At 37.7% G+C, this 23,557-nt stretch overlaps 1 protein-coding gene and 1 pseudogene across 1 annotated transcript in view; both read right to left on the minus strand.

The window, feature by feature from the left end:
- Positions 1-12,632, minus strand: part of LOC126875945 (carcinine transporter-like) — a 78,322-nt pseudogene extending 65,690 nt beyond the window's left edge.
- Positions 1-22,255, minus strand: part of LOC126875918 (myosin-2 heavy chain-like) — a 120,721-nt gene extending 98,466 nt beyond the window's left edge. Inside the window, exon 1 of the mRNA XM_050638818.1 lies at positions 22,246-22,255. The gene's annotated coding sequence lies outside the window, so the exon portion shown is untranslated. The remainder of the gene's footprint in view (positions 1-22,245) is intronic.
- Between the last annotated feature and the right edge of the window lie 1,302 nt (positions 22,256-23,557).

A 23,557-nucleotide genomic window follows, 5' to 3' on the forward strand; every position in this document is an offset into this window, starting at 1 on the left:
GCCCCACCCGCGACCGGACGAAGGAGAACTCCAACACGGAATCGTAATCTCCCACGAGCCCTGCCCGGGAGGGCGCCTCGAGCTCGGACTCGGAATGTGACTCGAGCTCGGATTCGGATTCAGACTCGACATCAGAAGTGGCATCCGAACACACGTTGTCGGCACGGGATCGTAAGAGTATCGTGCGCGCACTAAAGCGGTCGCTAGGGAAGAAGAAGAGGAAGAAGAAGAAGAAGAAGAAGAAGAAGAAGAAAGGACACCGGGCAACCTGGGTATCGCTACCGCGCTTCAACCCCGAAGCCGCGGACGCAGATCCAGCCGCCTGGTGCACAGCCGTCGGCCTGCTAATGAGGGACCACCCCCTGAAAAACAGCGCACTGTATTCTGCCCTAAACCGTGCCCTAGAGGGTTCGGCAGCGTATTGGCTTACGCAGATAATGAACGGCGACGAGCTCACCTGGCCAGATTTTAAGGAACAATTCGCCGCGCACTTCGGTGGCCAAGAAGTAGCAGCCGCGTCGCTAATCAAGGTAGCCGAGGAACTACCGCGGGACGGCGAAACACCAGGAGCGTACGGAAATCGTATCATCACCCTCCTGGGGTCGAAGTGGCGAAATTCAACCAGGGAAGAGGTACTCGCCGCCACCGCCCTCCATCTGCTGGGCTCGCGCGATGAACGTTTTAAACGACTAGCGCTCACGAGTGACATCACGTCGGTGAAACAATTCCAAAGAGAAATGAAGCCCTTCCTATACAAGGAGTGGCCAACGCCCTCGCCGTGGAGTTCATTAGCGAGCTCCGGAAACAAACGAGGCAGGTCACCCACCCCCTGGACCAGGTGTGGCCACTGCGGTATTTACGGACATCCGACATTCGAATGCCGCAAGAGGGCGAAGTGGGAACCGAAGAAGGACCCCCGACGCCCGGAGGAAAGCCGACCGGTTGCACCACCAAAAGCGTTGTGCTTTCACTGCCACATGCCGGGACACATCGCGTCTCGCTGTCCATCGCGGCGAGAAGAAAAACATTGCAATCGTACGTCGATCGGAGGATCGTGTGTACTGAGACACTCGACCGGAGTCTTGTTTCGGTGGCGTCGTTGGGATGACGAGCAGTCTTGCTAGAGAGCTGATCGGTGAAGGAAGTCGAGTGCCTTACGAGCAGGGAGTGGTGCACGTGTGAGTTAGAGCAAGGGAACCTGTCCTCCCGTTGGTCACGGATTCGTTATCAAGCCTGAGGCCCTCGTCACTAGTGTAACTATCGACAATAAAGGTACCCCACGCGCGACCGGACGATGGAGAACTTCAACGCAGAACCGCTACCTCCCGCGAGCCCTCCCCGGGAGGGCGCCTCGAGCTCGGACTCGGAGATTCAGACTCGACATATATATTATTATATATATTATATATACTATTATATCTATATAATATATGTATTTATATCTATAAATATATGTATAAATATATCTATTTAAAAAAATAAAGTTGACCTTCATATATCGCCAATAATATCGCGTGCGTAAAAAGAAACTAATTACATTTAATTCTTTTTTTACATTTATTTATTTTTTATTATTATTTTTTTCACAACTAATTACATTTAATTATTACATTTACATACATTTAACTATTATTACATACATTTACATACATTTAATTATTATTTTTTTCATAATTATATCTCGTTTGAAATATTTTTCGACATAATTAATTGTTTCAAAAACATATATTCCAGCCTTCTAAATGATTTATTTTGCGTATTATACGAATTATTCCATTTATAAATAAATTGTTCTCTCTACACACAAACACGCACACAGTCTGTTAATTACACGAGTTAATTGTAACATTTTTCTCGATAAGTTGACAGAGCAAGGAAAATGAGCGACGAACATACCTACAAACTAATCTACTTCAATGCCCGTGGTCGTGCCGAACATATACGGTACATATTTGCATATACTGGCATCGAGTATACCGACGAGAGGATCCCCGAAGAACTCTGGCCTGAATACAAGGATTGTAAGCGTGAAGAATCGATTTTTACTTTCATCGTTCAACTCTCAGATATCTGCCATTTACTCAAACTTTTCTGTATATAAAACTTTCGTTTCACGTGCAGGCTAAACTTACTTAAAATAAAATTTCATACGGAATAAAGTCGAACTTTTCATTAAGTTTTGCTTCCGTAATATCGTGTTTATCGAATACCAACTTAATTCACTTACGATTCTCGAATTTTTGTGTTGCAATCTTTATTGTTTTCAATGAATCGAAGCATTTCGAATATTTTGAGAAAACCGTAAATAGGTGACTTAAAATAGGAATACAAAAATACTTCTACGTTTCTCGTTAATTTAAAAACTTTTTAGGACTTGTCGGAAAAAAAGGATAAAAAATTGAAATCAGTTCGAAAATGAACAAGAACATAGCTAAAAAGTAGAAAGAACAAAGCAGACATAAAATTCGATCTTCCGTTGCGACATTTCTATCGTAAATAGTATGATAAAAGTTTTACGCAGCATAGTCTTCGATATAATCTTATATGTCGCTTGCAGATAGAGAAACAAAAAATCAACGTAAGTCTGTAAATCAATCCTGTCGGTGTAAAACACAAAATTACGTTCGCAAGAGACATTCGATTTATATTCCTTGCATTTCAATTTTCATTACAAGAACCGTGTACATTTTCTAATATTTTTTTCCGTGTCTGGTATTATCTTTTATCCTTGATTTTAAAAACTTTAGATTCTTCCCAACAGTCAAAAACACGCGATACCCTGTCCATCGTAATCGTAAGAAAAGAAAAAAAGGAGAAAGAAGACATTTCTGTATTTCTTTACTAGGTCATGTTGATTAAAACCGAAATGATTTCGATTCATCTATTCACAAGAACGCAACGGCCTCGGAAGCTGTGTTGTGATTTCCTAGCGATCGTTTCCCTCTACACAGTGTTCATATGAGCCATGTTTGTTCTTAGCAATGCCTTATAAAAAGCTGCCTGTGCTGGAGATAGACGGGAAACCGGTAGCCCAGAGTAACGCTGTGGCGCGATACTTGGCGAGGAAGTACGATCTAATGGGAAAGGACGAATGGGATGCGATGATATGCGACGAGCTCGTCGATACTCTTGGAGATTTGAAGCAAGGTGAGTAACTGATGAGATGACTTTGCGTTTGTCTCACCACAGAGACAGACGTTCAAGAATTCATTGTGAAAAGACGAGTACAAACAAGATACGTATGTCTTTCCGTTAAGCGAATGTTACAGTTTGTTTGCAAAAGTCAGTTTTTAGATTATAGAATCGTAGATAGAATTTAGAGGATAGAAACTTTTAGTAGTCACTTTCAGTTTAGTAAAGTCTTATCGACAATAAGCAGACTACGTTATGATACAACGATTCCAACTGAAGATTTCTATCGACATCACGAATTCGATGGCTTCCAAATTTTCTTCTCTGTAATCTCAGACGCTCAACTCGAAAGAATCTTTTAGATCCCCCGACAAACACTCGACTCAGGTTATCTATTATCGTAATCTTCCTACGGGATTTTTTTTAACTGCGTTGCGTTAACGAATAACGGGATAACATCACGTTTCTCTCAACGCCTTTCAACGTTCTACAACTTTTATTCTTTGCAAATCCCTGTCTCTATATGATAAACGCTGGTTATCCGCGGAAGGAGCGAGGACAACGAAGTGTTACTCGATGATCAAAGACAGGAAGATCCTGGTACGCGATAACGTTACTAATTTCCAATTACGATATGTGTGATTACGTAACATCTGCTGTCTGCATAATGCGTTAACGATCCGCGCGTTGATCGCATAAATATAAATCGAAGGGAATGGAATCGCTCGAAACTCATGCAACTATCCGCAGGTGTTTAAAATCGTGTTTCTACACCGCCAACGTAACGTCACGCCAGTCGAATCGAAAAATTATTACTAGACAGAGAAGGTGAACAAAAAACGAGGTAAATAGGCTACCGATTGAATAATATCATAACGATCGTATCTCTGGTTTTTGCTCGTCTTTTATATTTGTTTCAAATGTATAAAATATAATCGTATCGATATCGTCCACGATTAAAGCCATCCATCCGCCATCGACGAGGAACGAACGATTATATTTTATCATTTATGCGAATCCTTCTCTTCTCTTCTTTCTCTATTTACGCCCCTCGCCTTGCTTCGTACCGCCGATGATTCACAATTCGATGCACCTGAACAGCTGGAACGTCGCAGATTTTTCCGTACGATAACAAACGTGTTTTTGATGGCCTGCTTTAAACCGTGACGATCGCCATGACGTGCATCAATTGTCGAATGATGTAGTGCGACGATACTCCTACGCAACTTTTTTTTACGCTGTTTTTTCCTCTATTTTTTCTTCCTGTGTGTTATCACATGATCATGAGATACCTGTATAGAAGATGCAAAGAGTCTGTGAAGAATTTACAGATATTTAAGATTATCATAATGATTAAGCAAAAGCTAAGACGCAAAATATTGCTCAAGATGTAATTATGTAATATTTACTCAATTTCTAGAAGACTGTTTATATCTTGTTGTTATTCTTGATATGGAGATAAATATAGTATACTTTATTAAGACCTAGATAAAAGACTTTTTTCTCGTTTCTCTTCTCTTACTTAATCACTAAGAGTTATATAACGTTTATTCGATAATTCTGCTTCTCCTGACCTTTCCACAAATGGTTGTTTATATCTCGACATTCTTGGTACTTTTAATCAAATTTTAATAACAGTACTTTACTCGTCAGAAGTAAATAAAAAAGCTCTACGTAGAAGCAAGGATTTACTTACATTTCCTTTCTCGAATCTCAGTTAGCAATGTTGTTCCTCTTGAAAGATTTTCCAAGTTTCCAAGACAATTTCCACGCTGGTAACATTGTATATATTTCAAGTATCGTGAACCACTGGAACTTGTTGAGGCAATATTGAAGAAAGCAAAGAGAATGAAGAAATTGTAGGAACTATGAGAGGCTACTCCTTCTTTCACACCTTATTTTCTCTTCGTTTGGGGGGAAAAACACAAATGAACGTAACGGTTGGTTTCATATACGTTTCAGATATCTGCTACTATCGCATGGAGGAGAATCCTGAAAAGAAGGAAGCGAGGAAGAATCAACTTTTGAACGAAACAATACCATTTTACTTGACTAAATTCGACCAGATTATTGGCAAAAATAAAGGATATATCATTCCTTCTACCGTAAGATTTTTTATCCAAATTTAATGTTAAAATTTTTAGTCTTTGTGCAAACTGGGCCATGTTGTCCATAAAAAATTATTGAAACTTTGTTGCGACAAGACAGCTTTAATTGTTGAGAGCAGAGTGTATCTTTAAAATTCACTCCTGTTAGTTTATGTACAAATGAATTTGCCAAGATTTTCAGCTTTTAGATAATTATTCATGTATCTTCCTCATCAAGTTTGATAGAAATTATTACTATCGTAATCAAAGCAAAGATTAAGATATGTAAGATCATTTCTCTGGATATGACACTCTTGTTTAATGAGTGATAAATGATACCATTCGAAATATCATATTTATATAATATATAATGATACTTATAAGTGTAATCACTTAAGTACAGATATCTGAATTTTTCTCACTGTCACTGACATAGATACGTATTATCGTTCCTTAGATTACTTGACCAGTTTATTTCTTTCATCACTGTGTTATTATATAATAATAATAAATAGTCACATTAAATTAATTTAGTATGACTATGATGTTTAATAATACGTGTTTCATTGCAAAATATTTAGCGATTGAAGGGCTCATAGGAAACATGAAAGTGAAAGAATACTAGAATCTAGAGTTTACGATTTCAATTTCTTTAACGAGATATTTATCATATTACACAATTCCTGTAAATGTATTTGTAATTATATCGCCGAAGAATTGTATTTAATTAAGCTATGAAGTTGTGGAATCGTGAGAAGGATTATTTTTATAGAACTGTCTAATTTCCATTCGACATTGATTGATTACTCTTTTTTACATAATACCAGTTTTGTCATTTTTAATTAACAAATACCTCCAAAGGTTGAAGTTTCTAAAATTATCCATTAAATTCTGACAATAAAATAAAAATCCAAATTCTTCCTAAAAAGCTAGTGATCTGTAGTTAAGAGTTCGATTTTTCACATTTTTCGAGGTAAATTAAAAAAATTGTTTAATAGAGGAGGTACAAAATAAATGTATACAAACCTTTTTTCAGACGACATGGGCGGACTTCGTATTTGCAGCGGCCCTTGAAAATTACGAGTATATGTTTGGGGCACCAGCTTTGGATAAATATCCAGCTCTTCGAGCATTGAAGAAAAGGATTCATAGAATACCGGCCATTTCTGATTGGCTGATTAGGCGCCCATTCACAAACAGCTAAAAAGCTAAAAACGTGTGGAAAAAAGATGACCAGTACACCAGTATATATATATGTACGCTGGCATCGCTATGTTGGTAAATGTTCGATGTTATACGTGTCGTAAAATGTAACAGTTCTATTTAAAAAAAAAAATTTCGTTTCTATGAGTACGTTAAAAGTTTAACTATAAAAAGTCTCATCTGGGCTGTGCTCCATTATGGAAGGTATTATTGTGTTTGAAAGAACACAATATATAATAAATGTATGTATGTTGTATAATAAATGTATGTTCTTTCGAAAAAAGTTCGAAATTTTTCTTTCTTTTATTCGTACTTAACTTTTTAATAAAATGCACGATTAATTCTTGTGTCTCGTTTAAACAGCTTTTGGTCTATCGTTATTTCGAATTATTTGAACATCGTGTGAATTTACTATTTAATTTTACAATATCATTTACTATATAATTTTACAATATCATTTACTATATAATTTTACAATTATAATTTTACAATATCAATAATTTACAATAAGTGAGGGAAAAATCATTGAATGTTATATCTAGATGTCTATATACTATTTTAAACAATACTTAACTCGAGATACTCGTTTCGTCTCTTCATGATACTTACTGGCAATACCGAGTACAAATATGATGTTCTTTGAAAATAAAAAATGGATTTGAAAACGTTAATGCACGTAAATTAAATTTGGTTTGGACATATATGACACAATTTGTATGGACAATGAAGAGTACGAATCTACGAATTTCGAGGTAAAAGTATTGATATATGTATCGATATTTCTGGTCGTTACAATATCTCTAATCAATACAAAGTTCTAACTGAATGTTAGAATGTTAAACGTTAAAACGTTTAAAACGTTAAAATGTGTATCGAATCGTTGTAATTCCAAAGATGTCAATTGATGTAATGTAATAATAAAGTATAAAGTATAATAAAGTATAAAGTATAATAAAGTATAAAGTATAATAAAGTGTAAAGTATAATTTCGTCTGTGATATAATCTTTCTATTCCATTTTGTTACGTCGCACCGCGAGCAATATGGCAACCAGATGTCACCGTATACTCGCAGCGTATCCTCCATAGTTTCAAGTACCTTCCATAAATCTCACAGATTTCCTAGAAAAGGTCCTTCAAACCAAACAAACGTCTGTTTCCGAAGAATTTCTAAAGACTATTGTCTACCCCGACTGGACAAGGGAAAGTTAGTTTTTCTCACGTACGCTGCAACTTTCCTCCCACTAACCACTTTCTCTCGAGGGCGGTTAAGACCCTTCGTCTAACCAATTAACGACGAAGCCTACTCCCTCACTCTCCTAACTAAAATCGTCACCAACAAATCCGATGGTCCCGTGCGCTAGACACACCTATCATTAGCTTTCCTCCGAGACAGCATCGTCTCCCAAGACAGTTCTGATTTCACATCCTTCGAACGGTCAATATCCTTCCACCGGGTAGGACACACCCACAGATCAGCCACTCATTCATCTCGTACATATTCTCAACGCGAGAATTAATTGTAATTTCAACAAATAAATAAAAAAAAAAATCTCGTACATACGCACCAGCGTAACTGCCTTCGTTATAAGTTGTTGGAATAAACGGAGAAATATAACTTACTATACAGTGTCATATTCATTTAACCACCTCTTATCTTAACCGAAACAGGGGAACGACTACTTCGCGGCGTCGATTCACCGAATCGTAGCGAGAATTTACGCCTCTCGCTACTGCGACTGCGTCTCTCCGCGAACGGTCGTAACACATTGATCGACAGAAGTACTAAACTCTAATAACATAAATTTATATATTTTCTATTTCCCAGCCACCAGTTTTATAGATTTTTCTATCTTCTGTACTACTTTTATCCCTTTTATTTTTTCTTACATGAGATTATTGTAAATTTTTTTTTTATTTATTTATTTGTTGAAATTACAATCAATTCTCGCATTGAGAATTTTCAGTAATTTTTCTGGCGTGGCGCAGTGACATGGCTGTTTATTTACAATAAGTTAATACTTATTATAGATAGATATAATTTATAATCTATAAGTATTATAAGTAAGTGCATATGCTTAATTTGGATAATTAAATGAATCTAACATTTAGGTCTAGCGGGTAGTGCCTCTTCAGCCTGCGAATCTGGTCCGTCGTATCGAGTAGTCCAGTGATTAGGGGGTTTCGGTGTTTGTTGATTCTTTTGCTGTATCTGTTGCTATATTTTGCTATTTCCTCTTTGACGGTGGGTATCTTGAGGTCGCGGTGTATTGTTTCATTGGTTACATACCAAGGTGCGTCAATTAGGGATCTTAGCGTTTTCGATTGAAAGCGTTGGAGTATTTCGATGTTGGAGTTACTTGCTGTTCCTCATAGTTGGATTCCGTAGGTCCAGACAGGTTTTATTACGGTCTTGTAGAGGATAATTTTATTCTGTAAATTTAGTTTGGAGCGTCGGCCCGTGAGCCAATAGAGTTTTTTTAGTTTGTCCTTTAGTTGCTTCGTTTTATCTGAGATGTGTGTCTTCCACGTTAGTCTCCTGTCCAGGGTCATGCCCAGGTATCGGACTGTGTCCCTGCTAGGAACTGTTGCATTGTTGATGGTGACCTGGGGGCAGGTTTGTTTTCGGAGCGTGAAGGTTACATGTGAGGATTTCTTTTCGTTGACTTTGAAGCCCCATTTGTGAAACCACTTTTCCATGGAGTCGAGACTTCGCTGGAGAGTGGATGAGGCTATTACCGGGTCTGCGTGGGAAGCTAATAGCGCTGTGTCGTCTGCAAATGTCGCTATTGTTATATCGTTTGATATAGGTAGGTCGGCAATGTAGATGGAGTACAGTAGGGGTCCGAGGACACTACCTTGGGGTATGCCGGCTTCTATTGGGAATGTTGCGGAAGTGGCGCCTAGGTATTTAACCATGAATTGTCTATTGGTTAGGTATGATTTTAGGATGGAGAAGTAGGGGTGGGGTAGGATCTTTTTAAGTTTGTATAGTAGCCCTTCATGCCATACTTTATCGAATGCCTGTTGGATGTCTAGGAAAACCGCTGAGCAATATTTTTTCTTTTCGAGTGTTTGGCTGATCGTATGAGTTAAGCGGTGGATTTGCTCTACTGTAGAATGATGTTTTCGGAAGCCGAATTGGTGATCTGGGAGTGTTTTCAAGTTCTCTAGGATTGGAAGGAGTCGGTTCGTGAGCATCTTCTCGAATAGTTTGGACAGGGTAGGTAAAAGACTGATTGGGCGATAGGAGCAGGTTTCGTGTATCGGTTTACCGGGTTTAGGGATGAGGGTAATCAATGAGATTTTCCAAGCCTTAGGATAGTGTTCCAGGCGAAGGATAGCATTAAAAATCGATGTGATGAGTGCTATCCCTTTTGTGGGAAGTTCCTTGATTGCTCTATTGCCTATTAGGTCGTGTCCTGCTGCTTTCTTGGGGTTTAGGCGACTGATTGTTTCTATAGTCTCAGCAGAGGAGAAGGGTTCGATAGGAGGGGACATTTGGAAGGGGGTGTGTAGGTATTCAGTAACGTCCGCGGCGGCTTGGGGGGAATGGGGTTTGAATACTTTTGACAAGTGTTTTGCAAACAGGTCGGCTTTTTCTATAGGGCTTCGCGCCCATCCACCTTGCGGACGGCGGATAGGTGGGATTATTTGTGGGGGGCGTGTGAGTTTCCTGGAGGCCTTCCATAGTGAGTAGTTGGCGTCGGCTGTGGGGGATAAGCTGGCGAGGTATTTATGGAAGCAGTCGTTTTTATAGTTTGTTAAGGTTCTAGATAGCTTTCTAGTTGCGTTGTTAAGTTTGCGTTTGTCCTCCGGTATTCTGTGGGTCTGCCATACTCTTCTTAGTCTACGTTTTTCTGCTATTTTTTTTAGTATGTATTGTGGATATTCTTGTTTGCTGTTAGTTGGCTTTGTCGGTGTGGAGAGGCGGATTGCGTTTATTATGCTCGTGTTTAAGTATTCCGTGGCTGCTTCGATATCTTCCTTTGTTTTTAGTGGGGTGAAGGCTGAGGTTGAGTGTGTAAAGACTTCTCTGAAGAGCTGCCAGTTGGTGTGTTGCTTGTGAATGGAGCCATTAGGTGTACTCTCGATGATTGTTGAACTGACTGTTGCTATCACGGGAGAATGATCAGAGGAGAGATCAGCCGAGGAGTTGATCTGGACGTGTCTTGATGGGATATTTTTAGTTATGAAGAAGTCGAGAAGGTCGGGTATTTTGTTGGTGTCAGTGGGCCAGTATGTGGGTTCGTATGTGGTGAGGTAGTTGAGGTTGTTGTTTATTATGCTGTTTAAGAGGTTTTTGCCTCTTGCTGTAACCAGTCTGCTGCCCCATTGGATGTGCTTGGCGTTATAGTCTCCTCCAACTATGAATCTGTTGCCCAGGGTGTCCAGGAAGTTATCAAAGTCTTCTTTGGCGATGGAGTGTCTGGGAGGGCAGTATACTGCTGAGGTGGTGATTGAGCCATGACAGTCTTCTATTGCTACGTTTGTTGCTTGGAGGTAGTCTTTCTGGAATGGTGGGAGTTCGTAGTGCTTAATACTTGCTTTGATTATTATTCCGGTGCCACCGTGGGCCTTTCCGCTGGGGTGTTATTTAGTACAAATGATAAGAAATTAGTAATGATTCACAAAAAAGGGATATTGTAGTAGAAATATTATAAAAAAACATTTTCTGTTTTAGTGTAGAGTTACTCCTTCTTACAGACAGTGTCGTACAAATCTGTACGTCTCTGAGAAAATGTAGGTATCTGAGCCCTTACTTCCTCAACAACTTTTAGATCTGATAGAAAAAAGAAACATACGAAGTAATAAGTAATGCTTACTAATAAATTCAACAAATACAGAGGAAGATGGCTAAATCGATAAATTAACGAGACTAAAAATTAATTACATCATGGATCTCTCGCTTTTAATTTTAAGCTGTAAATTACCGATATCGGTGACTGCCATATTCTCTTGAGTTTCCAAATCGTAAAAAATCTTTCCCCAGGGATTGGTCAACTGTGTATGCCCCCATGCGACGTAACTTGCTTAAGGAACACGAGCCGGTGATATGCAGGCAACGTATAATTGATTATCATTCGCTCTGAAACGCTGAAGTAATGACCAGTGCAGTGGTCCAGTGGTCATATTGAATGCCGCTGGATATATCAGCATTTGGCAACCTAACCCAGAGAAGCAGGAAATATGAAGCCACCGAATACCAATTAACTTCGTAGTTGCACGGTTCACATTCCATCATTTCTGAATATGCGAGGACAGTCCTCTTATTGTGCTTTTAATTCTTTTATTTGTTTCATTTTCAGCAAATATACTGGTTTTTTAAATTAAGCTTCTTTTTATACAGAGTTACCGATTATATTAATTTTATATAGAATATATTTAAGAAAGATATTTAATTTTTTGCTAGTTAAGTATTGATCGATTAAGTTACTGTACCTTTGTTCCGATAAATGCGTGCCATTTCCTCGAATCTAATATCATAGCAAATGCCAATACCTATTTTGCAGCCCTTCACATCGAACGTCGTTAGGGAGTTACCAGGACTGAGTGAATCACTCTCTCGAAAAGTAATCTTATTAGGAATGTCGATGTCGAATAGATGTACCTAATAACATAAAAATGTAGTCGCTAATTCTATTGCTGCAACTTTTGTAATTTAATATCAAAGTTACCAACTCCTAAACTTTAATTATTTTTTATTTAATAACTGACAGCGTTTTTATCACTTTCTTTTATTAAAAAATCCTATCATTTAATAATGTTTAAAAAGGAGAAAAAATAAGTATAATAATATTTTAAGTATGTGAAAAATTTATATTACACATTACAACAAAAATGGGCGTTTCCCGTATCATAACGTATTTTATAAACCGTAAATTATTGAATTGGTTATAGTATACGTATGTACATATGTATATTCCTAAATTATTCCTAGATAGAGTCACTTTCTTCACCCCAATATTTTCAAATCCAAAGCCATAAAGGAATATATTACTTACCTTTCGGTGTTTTGCTATCAAAGTTCCATCGGGACCCCAAATAGTACAGGTATTGTACAATTTATCGCCCTCTATTTCAGGCATCGTACCACCAACTACATAGATGTTGTTTTCTTTAGCTGCGTTCGATGAAGCAACGCTCGTTTCACCATCAGGAATACTCTCGGCGTATTTTCGAAAGTACTCTGCATTGCAATATTTCAATTAATGAAAAATAACTGTCTTTTGTTCCAACCATAAATTAAATTGAAATGTTTGTCAGTTTTTTATTTTTTAAATTATTAAAATAACTAAGTTTTATATTTCGACTTAATTAAATATGCAATTACTTAGCTAATAGTATATATAATAAATTGTTTCTACAGGTTCAAAATGAAAAATGAATATTTAGAAATATTTAATTACGACAATGCTATTTGTGTTAGCATCAGTGGCTTGTTACTCAACGACTTTGCTAGTACTTTTTCAAACATAAAGTTAGTTTTCAATTAACACTTATACTAGAGGCGGAATTATAAATGCAAAATAATTGATAATACTAATTTATAAGTACCTAATTATTAGTATCTTAAAAAATATATTTATACAAAAATCACGATAATCATGAAAATGGGGAAATCCTATATTCTCGAATCAATTCACAATTTATTTTGTATATTAATTAGATTCCGCGCTCATCAGTACGTACTCACTGGCGACATCGAGAAAATGTATCGGCAATTCCTCGTACGACCAGAGGATCGGAAATATCAAAGGATATTATGGCGCAGCGCGAGTGGAGAAACAGAAACATATGAGCTTAACACCGTAATACTCTTATCATAGAAATAGAAGCAGTCCTCAATTCCCGCCCGCTAACTCCTATCTCCACCGATCCAAATGATCTCCTAGCCCTCACTCCCGGACATTTCCTCATTGGCGATTCATTAATGTGCTTACGTGATCGAGATTTCAGAGACATTCCATCGAACCGACTCTCCAAATGGCAGCATATCCAACAGCTTAAACAACATTTTTGGAACCGCTGGCATAAGGAGTATTTGAACGAGCTAACCAACCGCAATAAATGGAGCAAGGGTGGACACAGCATCCAAAAGGGCACAATCGTCATCCTCAGAGAGGACAACGTTCCCTCCATGCATTGGCCTCTGGGCCGAGTTATCAAGGTTCATCCAGGCGCCGATGGTGTCATCCGGACAGCTACAGTTCAGACGGCAAAGAGCATTTTTGGATCGGGGCGTCAAAAGGCTTGTCCCACTGCCAATTCAACCCGATCTCGAGAAACCCGAACAACTAGCCACCGAGACGAAATAAGATAGGAACTTCAACCACACCTCCCTAGTTTGATCGGTACTCTCTCAACGGGGGGAGAATGTTACGCCATGCGGCTTACCATAGGTCATATTCTTAACTATCGATCGCGGCACTATAATGTCGCAGACGGATCGTCGCGTCTGCCCGGCAAACAAACATTGTAGTGGCAAGCGCATGGTTCATTAAGCAGGGCGACTTCCAGAAACGTCGACTCGTGGCCCGTATTTTACCTCGCAGTAAAAGAATGTGGCGTGATCCGAACGTAGTGGGGGTCACCTTCCAGAAAAAACGAAAAAAATCGAAAGGCGTTCAGAACTTTTCCAGAAGTCGAACCGTCAACACATGTGGTATGTCGCGCATTACTTATCAACCAAAACGCAGTTACATTTTTTTTGTTCCATTTATATCTTTCTAGTTAATAAGTTGTTGAAATAAACATTAATTTATTTGTGTTAATTCTGTGGAATTTCATTGAACTACCCTTATTATCATAATCGAAATAAGGGGATCGATCAGTTCGTGGCGTCGATTATTTAATCGTAACGGGAACTTACAACTCTCGTTGACGTGCTATCTCGCGATCGCGTCTCTCCGCGAACGGTCGAAACGCCTATTTTTTAATGAACGACGTCTCCCACTAGAGACTTTCTCTCGAGAGCGGCTAGCATCCTTTTCTAACCACCGATATACAAATTGACCAATTAGCAGCAATGCCAATTTCCCTTACTTTCTGAACGAAGGTTGTCCTCGACGAATCCGATTTTTCCTCTGCAATATTTTTAAAGCTACACATTTCGAATTTTCCAATTATGCCGAAACAATTGCGTGAACCACTCTATATATTCCATACAATAAACTATTTTTTGCGTTTTAAAGTAGTTGAATATTTTATTAAAATACTCTGAGAAATTCTCAGGTTTCTGTGAAAACAAGATAACCCAAATGTAGTTGTGTTTCCTTCAGAATTATGCAGATTTTATTTGAAATATGTGAAGTGTAAGTGACCCCGACGTGATCGAGCTAATGAGATTTCAATTATCGTGATTCCGGGCGCGCCTACGATATGTCAAACAAGAATAAAACAGTTACGACCAGTGAAGAGTCCGCGTGCCTTTGACGATGCCCTAGAAGATAGTGCTATGGTTCTCCTTACTAGAGAGATAGCTCGCGGCGGCGAGCATCGCGGGCGATGAAGAAAAATCTACGGCCCTCCAAGGGTGTCTAGAACCTGAGTACTTAGAGCGAATCGAGGACATAGCGTTGAATCCCCCGGCCACCACAATATGATAAACTCAAGGACGAAACACTTCTCTCTCCTTTTCCTTTATTTGTCGGCTCTACATCCATCCCCCTTGCTTACTCAAGTTGTTGTTTGTCTATATACGATTCAGCAGCTATGGAACCACATATGGGCAAGATGGATTGACAGAAAGGAAGCGGAGGATGTAATTGAAGGATGAGCGTTGTAATGAATTGGTTTTGGTTTGTAAATATATTTGTTATGTTCTTGCAGCACTTCTTCTTTGCATTCTCAAGTCCTTAGGACGGCCTTTAGGAGAGAACAAAGACACAAATGATAATTGTAGCTGCTGGCTGTAGATGTCGCTGCTAGGGTACTGCTGTATTTTCTTTTCATTTAAGAATCGTGGAAGAAAAATCGGACTACAGTCGCCGGGATTTAAGAACCCAGATCCCGAACGTTCGTAACTTGAGACGCTAACCACTGCGCTGCCGTTGTCTGGTATTAGTTAGTGTCGAGTTGTCGTATTTGTGCTGTCGAGTGCCGCCACATATGTATGCATTTATGAATTGAGTGGTTTACAAGTAATTACAATCGATATACATTACAAGTAATTACAATTTATTACAAATGACTCGCTGTGCATATTACTATAACAGTCAGTACTAATTCTATAGATCAGCAGCATTATAACTTTCCAATAAACAACCGAAAATCACGTCGTTGAATAATAAATGCATTCACTGTAGAACGAAATTATTATTACGAATATAAGAGAAACGATTTAAAAACCATGTATTTTTTCATTTAAATTATTTGCATTTGCAAAGGGAGATACAAAATTTTAACAACGTTGCAAATTATAAAGACACAAATTACAGTTTCGTGTTTAAGTTATTGTTCAGAGTTTGTTGGAATACAACGATATTAATCGCATACAGATGAGGTGATTGATCGAACGGATTCTTTCCTTCGTTGTTCAGCGATATCCTCATTAGCGTGCGTTCGTGAGATGTACCACGGCGGCTAGCACGTGCATGCTCTTTCGAGAATTTGGCGGAAGAAGCGTAGGAATATGGATGGAACATTCCCGATGGGCACGTCGAGAAGCTACTAGAAGGTTCTGCGGCACATGTGACGCCACACAGACACCCACACAGGTCACACTCATTACTGCATAGAGAGTGGGGTTCAAAACCTTTTCAAGGGCCATGGGTCACTAAGCCAGTCAGTCTGTGTCTGTGTCTGTGCCAGTCAGTCAACTGTCTACATTCCAGAACACACACACTTATAATTCCTGTAATAATTGTTTAATAAATATCACATTATATTGTTTCAACACAAACATTGTGTCTTCCACAGATTATTAATCTTAATTCCAAGATTAAATTCTAACAGAGCTTCCTAATAATTATGGTACAATTGGTAAAATGATGATTTTACATGAAAAAAGTAAAAAATATATTAGATAATTGAAATAACGCGATATAAATATAATTGAAATAACATCAGTAAGAACGGATGTTTTAAGCTTTCGATTTTGAGAAAACAGGGTATGAATATGTTTAGTTAAAAAGCAATCCGTGTTTATTCGAGCATTCGCGGAGAGACGCGATCGCGAGAAAGCACGTCAACGGGAGTAGTAAATTCCCGTTGCAATTAGATAACCGACGCCACGAACTGATCGATCCCCTGATTTATTTATCCCGATAATAGGGGTGGTTCAATGAATTTAACACTGTATTAACAGGTTAATATAGCTTGTATATTTAAAAATAATGAATGTAATAATAAAAACGTCACAAATTATTTAGCGATAAATACAGTTGATATGTTATAGGAATTCGACCCGACTTTGCGATATCTCTCAATGAATTCGTTAGACTAAGCAGTTTATAACGTTTGACTCTTCAGAAGGGACCGATTACTCTTCGATCCTTTTCGTTGTCTTCTCTGGAAGACGACCCCCACTACGCTCGGATCACGCCACCGTTCGCGCCTATGATCACGTATACCAGCTTCTTTATGCGGATAAAATAACGCACCGAAGGCGAATAGATGTTTCTGGAACTCGCTGCTTGACGACAACTATGCGTTTATCGCTACTTTGTGTATATCTCGACGGTCATGTAAGACGATCTGTTTGCGACGGTTAGGAACACGGCCTATAGTAAGCCTTGGGGCGTAATAAACGGAGAGAATAGAATAATCTACAGAATTATCAACGGTGAAGTATATAAATATACTAACGACTCAGAAAACATAATTGAAGTGAGTTGCTTAGATATGAAATTATTGTTAATAACTAAAAGAATAATAGTACAAGTTAGATTAGCAGAGAGACAAACGTGATTGTGCAGTGAGTCTAGGAAACAGGATAAAATATAAAACAAATAAAAATGGAATATGCAATACGTCCTATCCAAGAAGATTGGATACCAACTAATGCATAATAAAAGAATGTCCGCAATATTTGGAATTAAGAACAAAATTCTTAAAATAAACAACCACCATCTTTATGAACAGAGAAAATTGATTATTGAGACTAAAGAATTTTATTAAGAAACAACATGACGCTCAGAGCATAATAACTGAAGTTATAATAAGCTGAGCACAACTCAAAAACTTAGCTATGACCCTTTTGTAATAACTAACAAACAAACATTTCAAACTTAATTAATTATAAACAAGCTACAGATAATTTGAAGTTAGATATGAACAAGCTTAATAACAAAATTACATAAATAGAATTTTTCTTATTTAAATGCGACAGTTCGTAGTACAAAACAAATTTTGTTCAGGAATAAGGTTTTCTGAAAATTTCCAGCGAAAATTTTTGCAAAAATTTCCTAAAGGAATTATAATCTATGAGATAAATGAAATAAAAATACAAAAACCAACTGATATTAAAAGAAGAATGATTATTTTACAAGATCATATGAAACTGTGTAAGGGATTACATATGTAACATATTGTCCCGATGTACACATATTTGCGAAGCGACTTACTACCCTGTATATTCCAGAAACTTCTTAGTTTGCCCCAGCCTTAGCAATTTGAAACTATTTTATTAAAATTAAGAATTTTCCACATTAGATCGAACGCACTTCTAATAGGTACCAAACAGTATATATATATAGCAAGATTTCACATATCTCTAAATTATTCACAGAAAATTAATACGGCACATAAATTAGACTTCGGATTGTAAATATTAAGAATAAATAACCGATACAGTCTCACAAAAATAGAAGGATAAAGATAGAGATAAGGGATCAAAAACAACAGTTATTTTTCAAATTTGTATGAAAAGCCCTTAAGAAAATAAGTTCCTTCTTAAATTGAAAACAGTTATATGTATAGAAATCAAACTTGCGATAAAAGTAAAAAAGATAGAAAATAAGAAAATTGTATTTGTTTTTATGACTCACTTTTACATGTAGTATAATTTCCACCGCTATTTTAGCATAGAACGCTATTTTCAAACACGAACTGTTCCAACTCGATAGTCCCTTGCTTTATTGTAAACGGAAAATTCTTTCGTGTTCTCAACCAAATTTATCAAATTCCAGCAATGACACATGCTATGTGATTGTCAGTAGAACATGGAGAAATGTTTCCAGTAAAGTTTCGAGCGACTTATCGCCGATTTTCAGGAGACACTGCGACGATATCGCGTGTACAGTGCTTCTATCGGTGTTGATGCGCTTTAATACATGGTGCAAGAGAACACTAATAAGATTTCCCAGTGGGCCTGTAAATCCTTATAGATCACTCAAAAATATATCATATTGTTTGTTTCAACTACTAGCAATTTAAAACGTCGTCTACATATATTTAGAAAGTTAGCAAAGACATATATTTGTTCCTGAGCATGATTTCTATCAGTTGAGCGTTGTAGCAAAATGTCCGATACAATTTAATGTTGAATTTGTCTTTTTTTTAGGCTAGCTTGATTGGATTACAGGTAGATTTAAACGATCCGTGTGTTGCATCTCCAAGGCATTTTCGACTCATCGATACGCAGTGATACCCGGCAAACTTCTAGTGGACAAGCGACGTTGCTTGCAGGCAGTTTATATACATGTTTTGGCATGTGTTGTCGGCAGGCAATGTCTACAGACGCCTGTAGTCTGCCCGTACGCGCCTTAAGTTTCACTGACAGACATTGTCCGCCGATTACTACGACATCTGTCTGTGGACAATAGGCCGTCAGTGTGGAGTTATCTTTACCCGAATAATTTAAGAAATATAAAATAAACTTCAACGAAAAGTTGCTAGCTTCGATATCTTACTAATACAATGTTATCGAAATTGAATAAACCTCGTTACTGTATTTAAAAGGAAATTGCATTTATATTTCAAGTTTATAGAGACAACAACAACAACCAAACAAAGAATCGCAACGAAGAAATAAACGGATACAACAAACAGAACACTGGATCGAAGATAGAACAATAAACAAGATAGAACCAAGAAAACAACAGTAACGAAGAACCGGGGCGCAGAAAAAAGCACGAAGCGTGCGAGCTGGAGAGGAAACCTGTGACCGTCGGTGCAAGCGGTAAGCATACAAAATGGTTGTCGAGCAGGAATAATCGGCTGGAGAGCCAACCTGCTGGGACCGAGCTATATGGTGGCAGGTATCGCGTGGCGCCAGCTAAGCGAGCTGCCGCCCGAAAGGGTAGGTTTAACTTGTCCAATGATCCGCAAGGAGAGGGCAAGTCGCGCGCCGACCATCTATGCGCGCCATTCCCAAGTCGAACGCGAACATCTAAATGCGAAGCCAGTATGCGTTTTTACTGCAGGTATGGCGCGGTCGACCAAAAGGTCGGGCCCTCAAACGCACACATTACTTGTACAATTCGAGTGCTGCAGATACGGAAAAGCAATTTATAATTTATCGTAATTTATCGTAATGCGAATTTTGGCGCGTCGTCATAAATAGATTTTTATTTAAAACGAAATTGTTAAATATCCTTTTGTATCAATTCACATAACGTTAATAAATCAATATTAGACATATTACTCATAAATTGTACATATCTTTGTGCATATACGCATAGTTTTCGTGCATATATCAATATTTGTATATTTTATGTGTATAACTTTCATATGCTTTTCGCAAATTTTACATTCATAAACATCTGCAATCTACACGTTACGTTTTTCGTTGTATTTACAAGTACGGACATTAGATATTCTATTACATTCTTTTATTATAATCTTTTGATATATTTATAGTTGTTTAATTATTAGGTCATCCCATAAGTTCGTGCCGTTTTTCGAGAGGTTATATATGTTAAGATCGTTTACATACCTTTCAGTTTCATGAAAAAATGTAATCCCCCTCTCGTTGTACAACTTCTTCCCATTTTTCTGGTAGGTTCCGTCTGGATAAAAGTTCTCTTGTTTTTCTTTAAAATAATTTTCTATGCTATTTTTGAGAGTGTCAATATTTTCCAATTTTTTAGCTACTAAAAAGTGTTGTAATGCTCTGAACAGGTGGTAATCAGATGAGGCAAAGTCTGGGGAATATGGGGGATGTGGTAAAATTTTTCAATTAAATTCAGACAATTTTTTTGTAACGCTTTTCGCGACATGCTGTTTAGCATTGTCGTGATGGAAGATAACGTTGTTCCTATTCACTAAACCTGGCCGTTTTTCAGCTAGTGCTTCCCTTAATTTTTCCAACTGAGCGCAATATTTGTCTGAATTAATGGTATCACCACTAGATAAAAGTTCAAAATAGAGTATTCCTTTATAATCCCACCATACACACAAAAGAACTTTACGTGGATGTAACCCTGGTTTTGCACAGCGTTCAGGTGGCTGATTTCGTTGGGATCAGCTACGTTTCCGTTCAGGGTTTTCGAAAAGTATCCACTTTTCATCACCAGTTACCAGGGGCGTTTAAGGAATGGTTCACGTTTATTACGTGCAATTAATGACATGCACGCTGTCATTCGTTCAAGACGGTTCCGTTCCGTAAGTTCATGGGGCACCCAAACGTTCAACTTTGACACCATCCCCATTTTTTTTAAACACCTATGAATCGTTGTCTTAGGTATTTTCAGGACATTTGACATCTCTTGAACTGTCAAACTTGGTGATTTTTCAACAAGATCCCGAATTTTATCTCCGTCTGTCTGAAGAGGACGCCCGGAGCGTACCTCCTCTTCTAAACAGAAATTCCCAGCTCTAAAACGTTGGAACCACTTCCTACAGGTGCGAGATGAAAGCGCATTTTCTCCGTAAACAGCACATATGTTTTTCCTGGCAATTGTTACCGAACTTTCTTTCCGAAATTCATATAACATGAGATGTCGAAAATGGATACGCATTTCACTCGTGATTTTTTACTGTTAGAAGTCACTGTGTTCACTATATTACGATCTTATGCCCACGAAGATCTACTCTAGCCTGTTCTCGATCAGCTAAGCTCAAGTGCATTGGTCCCTTATCGCCGTATGTTTAGAAATCGACACATGAAATATATACACAAAAGTGTATAAATATATACACAAAAACTTATGGGATCACCTAATATGTAAACGATTTTGAACTATTTAATTTAATAAAGACCTTAGATCGACGGATTTTAATTGCTGTCACATAATCGTTAATTCATTACTTTTCCTCCAACTGTCACGAATTTTCACAAAGTGTGTATTTCGGATCGTTAATCTCATACGGATGTAAACTTCATTTTCTTAATAATCTTGGTCAATCATGTATCACATTTTCTATAAAATCTATAAGATCAGCAAGTGCTCTAATACTTGTGAATAATCATATATCTTAATTCGTGCCTTTTGTATTAATACAGAAGCTTCATGCGAGAAAGAATTTTCGATATAAATGTTCTCAATGTTGTAAATCGAGTTCTGCCAGAGCAACCGAGCTAAACGGACGTGTAAAACAGTGCTTCAGAAAAAGTGCGGCAAGTGGGGAAGAGAAAGTTACGAACGGCAACGCCCATAGCTAAATGGTGGAAACTCGTGTCTTCTACTAAGAAGACTACAAGCAAAACTAAAATGAAAAAGCACATCCCACCGATAAAAATAATTAACAAAGACGAACAATACTACATAAATAAAACAACAAACATATCAAAACCAAGCCAACCAATAAACGAAGAACAGGAATGCTCAGCTACAAACGAAGTTGATATGAAAACAATACCAAACAATGAAGAGAATATTACCAATAACGAATTAACCCAACAGGATGAAAGCTGGAAGGTGGCAAGTTATAACAAGAAACGAAAAATAACAGGAAATTCAGATACAGAAAAGCAGCGATGGCTGCAAGAATTACCATTAAGAAACTCCTTCAGCTCACTTACGGAAGAAATAGACGACCCAACAACCAAAAACACAACTAAATCAACGCAAACTACAAAACCACCACCAATATTTGTCGACGCCCAGATAATAGACCCGCTTATTGATCGACTAAACGATATAGTTGGGAAGGAAAACTACACAATAAAACAAACAAAATTAGAACAAGTAAAAATTCAAATAAACACCCCAGAAAATTATAGGAAAGTGATAAAGGAATTAAAAGAAAAAACGCTGTGTACCACACATACCAGCTGAAAACGGAAAGGAGCTACGAAATAGTTATAAGAGGACTACATTCAAAAACTAACACAAAAAAAATTAAGTGACGAATTAGCAAAAATTGGTCACCAAACAAGAGCAATAAACAATATGACAAGATACGATACGAAGCATTTAACAACACACTGTCCATACGTAGGGAAAATAAATGAAGTAAATGTTAAGGAAATTCGAGGATTTGGAAATACAAATTATTGACTATATTTCCCACACAACAGTTATACATCTATATTACTCTCTGAAAACGTCTTGCACGCACGCTGGTCGCCAACCGACTATCCTAGATTCTTCTAACATCTGGCAACAGTCTTTTGTCTCCACTAAGACCTTGACGCCCTCTAACCCTTACACACACACTCTCATGTACAGTGTAAATGTATCACTTCCCTAACACGCCTCCTTACATTTATACTGTACACTTAATTTTATTTACATACTTGTCGAATTAACAAAATATTTAACATTTATCGCTTTATTTACATTTCTCTTATTTTACATTCATCCATGACCTAAACCTTTCAAATTTCTCTCTACACAGTGCCTTCGTAAAAATATCCGCAGTGTTTTCTTCTGTACTTACTTTTATTATGTTTATCTTATTTTCCTTTACGTACTCGTGAACGTAGTGGTAATGAACTTCGATGTGTTTAGAATTTTTTGTAAAAGTTCCGTATTTTGCTATACTCATTACTCCAGAGTTATCCTCATAGATTTTTACAGGGTTATCGTCTACATTTACATCGAAGATTTTCATTAGTTCTCTGATAGTCATTACTTCGCTCACCGCTTCCGATAGAGCAACATACTCTGCATACGTCGAGGCTTTTGTCACACACCTTTGTTTTTTAGACTTCCATCCAATTACATTTCCATACCATCTAATTACATACCCAGAAGTCGATTTCCTATCTATATGATCTCCTGCCCAATCAGCGTCCACATAACAATCT

Source organism: Bombus huntii, unplaced genomic scaffold (genome assembly GCF_024542735.1).
Source record: "Bombus huntii isolate Logan2020A unplaced genomic scaffold, iyBomHunt1.1 ctg00000060.1, whole genome shotgun sequence".
Classification (NCBI taxonomy): domain Eukaryota; kingdom Metazoa; phylum Arthropoda; class Insecta; order Hymenoptera; family Apidae; genus Bombus; species Bombus huntii.